This window comes from Dendrobium catenatum, unplaced genomic scaffold (assembly GCF_001605985.2).
Source record: "Dendrobium catenatum unplaced genomic scaffold, ASM160598v2 original_scaffold_225885, whole genome shotgun sequence".
Classification (NCBI taxonomy): domain Eukaryota; kingdom Viridiplantae; phylum Streptophyta; class Magnoliopsida; order Asparagales; family Orchidaceae; genus Dendrobium; species Dendrobium catenatum.
The window spans coordinates 4,575-9,148 of record NW_021544294.1 but is presented as its reverse complement, the minus strand read 5'-3'; positions in this window follow the sequence as shown (position 1 = coordinate 9,148).

Genomic DNA, 4,574 nt, shown 5'->3' with positions numbered 1-4,574 from the left:
ATGTTTGTGCTAATTTGGATTTCAAAAAGAGTTTTATTTGGAATGACCTTAATAATGTGGAGATTCCTCCTTCATTCTTGTTTATATTGAAGGATGAATGTGATGGTTTAGGTGTGGGTTGATAAGTTTGTGATAAGCTCTTTTCTGTTATTTTAATGCAAACTTGCATTTCTTACAAAAAAAAAAACTCAAATATGAGTCCAATGCCTTTAAGTTTTTGTGATCTGGAGTTTTCTATAATTATTAATGATTTTTCATTATTTAACCCTTTTCGAATAATTAATTAATTCAAGTCATTAGTGGAATTCTTATTTATGTACCAACCCAATTCCAAACTTCTTTGAATCTTCTCCAAATGTCACTTATTACTCCCAGGGATTATTACAAGTGTATAAAATAAATTTAGAATATTTTATTTTTTAAAATATTTTAATTTAATTATTAATTCAATTATTTTATTTTAATCTACTTTTTATTTTAATTGAATTTCAAGGGAATTTATTTTTTATTTTTTTAAGCTCTTAATTTAGAGAAATTCTACAGTTAATTTATTTTTTTTTATTTAATTTGAATTAATTATAATTTTTTTAAAGTCATATTTCATTTTTGTATTTCAAACTTGAGTTCACTAACTGATAAACCAAATTAACTCCAAATAAAGTGAAATTTAAAACATTTGTTTACCAAAACATATGCTTTAAACCCATAAAATTTGAAGCTATCAATATCACCATAGGTATCATAACTGGTCCCAAAGTGTAAATGTATTTATACATTTGCGGATTTAATTTAGTCTTTCTACTATCCTGATTGGGTAAAATCACAAGCAATCTAACCTATACATTAATATGCACAATCCATAACAAAATCAATAGACAAATCTAGATGTTGTGTGAGTTATGAATCTTTAGAGTTTTGGGCTAAAATCTTCCACAAAAATTCCATGATAACATATGCTCAAGAAAAATAGGGTATATAAAAAACACACTTTAATATTCTCTGTCCAAATTTGAGCTCAATTAGATAACTTTATAATGTGTAATTAAGAAAAATAAACTTTTAATCGGATAAAAATTACTCACAATCAATTGATCCAAATCACTTGAAAATAATTTTTAAATGAAATTATTCGCGAGGTGATTCCATTAAGCCTAAGAATATGAAATTTAGGTGAAACCAATATATATGGTAATTTTTTTTAAAAATTTTTTAGCATTTTTTAAATTTTTATGCCTTTTTTTAAGAATTGTGCTGGTGGGACAATGATTACCAATCAATGACAAATATTTTAGGGGCAATGCGATGTTGTGACAAGTGTTAGGCTCCAATCAAGCCACTTAACCACATCAGATTAGATTTGAGCTGCCTGATCTATGTTAATCGAAAGAATCAAATGGATTAAGGTGCGTATCCTTAGACTGATTATATATGGTCCACATTTAAGTTCTGAGGAAAACAAACTGTGGTGCTTCTTGATTAGGGCTATCTAATCACAATGTATACATGATCAAACAACCATATTTATACTTTTTTTTTTCAAAATGAATAAAAAATTCCATTACCTATAAATTCTTATATACTTATCTAAATTTAATAGAATTTGAAATATAGAGTCATGGTATCCAAATCATCCAATCCATAAAGTTTGGGTACTCCATGAATTTAAATATTAAAATAATTGAAAATTGAATTGTAAACACTTAAATACAAAAAGTACTCTATCATGTAGATGAATTCAATTATTTTTTTACTTTATGTACTTATGAGGGTATCCTCTACTACTTCCTTGAAGACTCCAATACTTGAGGACTAATGGCTGGATTGAAAGTTATTTAATAATGATCTATTTCTCTCCCCAATCTCTCTGCCCAATCTAATGGAGATTTATTTGAGCTATGGAAGACTAGGAAATGTTATGGGGAAGCTAGGGGTGTTCTATGGAGCTTAAACAAAGAGGAACCAAGGATTTGGTGGATGTGGATACTGAGTATTGCTTATATCAACTTTCTTTCCTTCTTCTCCCTAATTCAAGCTATGGAGCCTTCACCAAGGTCTAGATTTGTTTGAAGGCTTATCCTACTACTTTTTCACATAGATGTAGTTATTGGGGGTACCCCTTCTATACAGGTTAAGGATAATGAAAGGATAAGTGATGTGGAAAGAGGAATTAAATAGTTTTATGCATGTCGATAAATCTTGAGCTAATAAGCTATTTGGGGTAGGTGAAGGAAGCTTCTAGAAGTTATTTGAAATATTTCTAGTAACAAATTTGGGCTGGCTTTTTTTTGGGTCAATAAATTTATGTTTTGAAGGGTTTAGGTAAGCATAATTTTTTTACCCAGGTCAACCCATGTGTCAAGCTTGTTCGGTTTAATGCAATAGGCCAAAGAATACCTACTATAGCCATTGTTTCAATTTAATTTTACAAGGATTGGTATATGGCTTATGAAAACCACACTAGTCCACTTGATTCAACTAATTTGGTAAAACTAGGTGGGCCCATTGGTTAAAATTTTCCTTAAATACTCGTGGTGACCTCATGGACTGTCCCCATAAGTTCAATTTTTTTATTTGGTAAAAAAATTTAGATTTGGAATTTTGAAGAATTTAGGTATGGTTTAGTCAACTAATGTGTTTACTTGGTCAACCACATTTGACCAAGAGTAATGGAGGGCTCCAATCCATTTTAAATGACATTTGAGTTTGTTGGATGTGGTTCCAAGGTTTGGTGAGTCTTTCATACATGGAATACTATTTTAAAGGATTAAGGTACAATTTAGTTAACAAAGGTTGACTTAATCAACAAGGCTTAATAATGGGTAGGCTTTTGGCTTAATGTACTCGTCTTTTTTTGGGATATATTTGAGAAATATTTATGGTTTTTTTTTTTTTTGAATGAGTCATGTAGAGTTCATTAGGAAATTTAGATTTAATGAGGTTTTAGGGTTTAAGGGCTTCCTGTTCAACCATTAAAAACTAATGTCAAATATTTTATGATTTTGAAGTCTTTCGAAAATAATTTAGCTTTAGGAATTAATAGGCTTTAAATGCTTCCTAATTGATTTGGGTTTCCCGACAAAATATTACTAATCAATATCCAATTGACTAATAATTTATCCAAGGTCATTTGATAGGGTTTTGAAGAATTTAAATATCCTTAAAATTTTATTTCATATTAGAGGGCTTTGGATTTGAATTTGAACATATAATTTTGGATTTCTGATTTTGAGTTAGATTTCTTATTTAGACTAGTTTAGGATTGAATTTGATTTCATGTTATTGACCTCACAAAAATTTGAGGTCAATATAGCTTTAGGGATTATTGTTGATGTTGATATTATTAATATTATAAATACTTATGCTCCTTAACATGGTTTGAATATGTGTTTAACACTAAACTTTTTGAAGGGGTTAGAAGAAATAAAACAAAATATACCTCTTAAAGAAAAGGTTTTTATTGGAGAATATTTAAATGGACATGCTCTTAGAGTGGTAAATGATTTTAAATGCTTTCATGGAAGCTATGGGTTTTGTTAAACAAATGTATGTGGAAAGACAATATTAAATTTTTATTTAGCTGAAGGCCATGTAATTCCTAATATTTTATTTACAATAAGAGATTAGTATTATTTCTATAAGAATGTCTATAGTAAAACTCATATTGATTATTTTCTTTTAAGAAAAAAAAAGACTATTTAGATTACAAAGATTTTAAAGTTATTCCAAGTGAAAGTATATGCACCCAATATTTAGTATTAGTTTTGGACTTTAAGACGAAAGGGGTAGAATATGAAGCATAAAGTGAATCCTTATTCTAGGATTAGATGGGTGCATTTAAATAACACTAAGAAAAATATTTTTGATAGCACAATTCGAGACCTTAATATTCTCTCTATGCATTAAGAATCTAATTGGTGAGAAAATGTAGCTAAAGATATCAAAAATGTTGCAAAGGCTGTGCATGGGGTTCCAAATGGAAAATATCTTAATTATAAAAATAGTCGGTGGTGGAATAAAAATTTAAAAGGAATAAATAAAAAGCATTTGAAGCTTTGAAATAAAAAATTGGTTTAAATGTAAAAACTCTAAAAATTTGAAAAAGATAAAAAGTTGTCCTTACAAAGTCTAAATTAGTAATTATGATCAGTAATTTGACATTTAATAATTTATATAATATATTAGACTATGGTGAGAATAAAAATACGTATAAGTTGGCAAAACAAAGTGATAGTAGTACTAATGATTTAGTTTAAGTTAAATGCAGTAAGGATAAAGGAGAAAATATGCTTTTACTAGAAGATTTTATTCAATAAAGGTGGATGTGATATTTTGCTATGTTTTTTAATGAAGATTATGAGAATACATTAAATTTAATGGTAATATCACTCTAAATAAAAATAGAGATTTTTGTGTTTTTATCATCACATTATAAAAACCAAAGTTAGAGGGTCCTTAAAGAAAATGAAGTGTGAAAAAGTCTTGATCCTGATTATATTCCTATAAATGTGTGGAAAAACATAAGAGATGAAGTAATTTCTTGTCTTACTATAATTTTTAATATTATTATGATGACT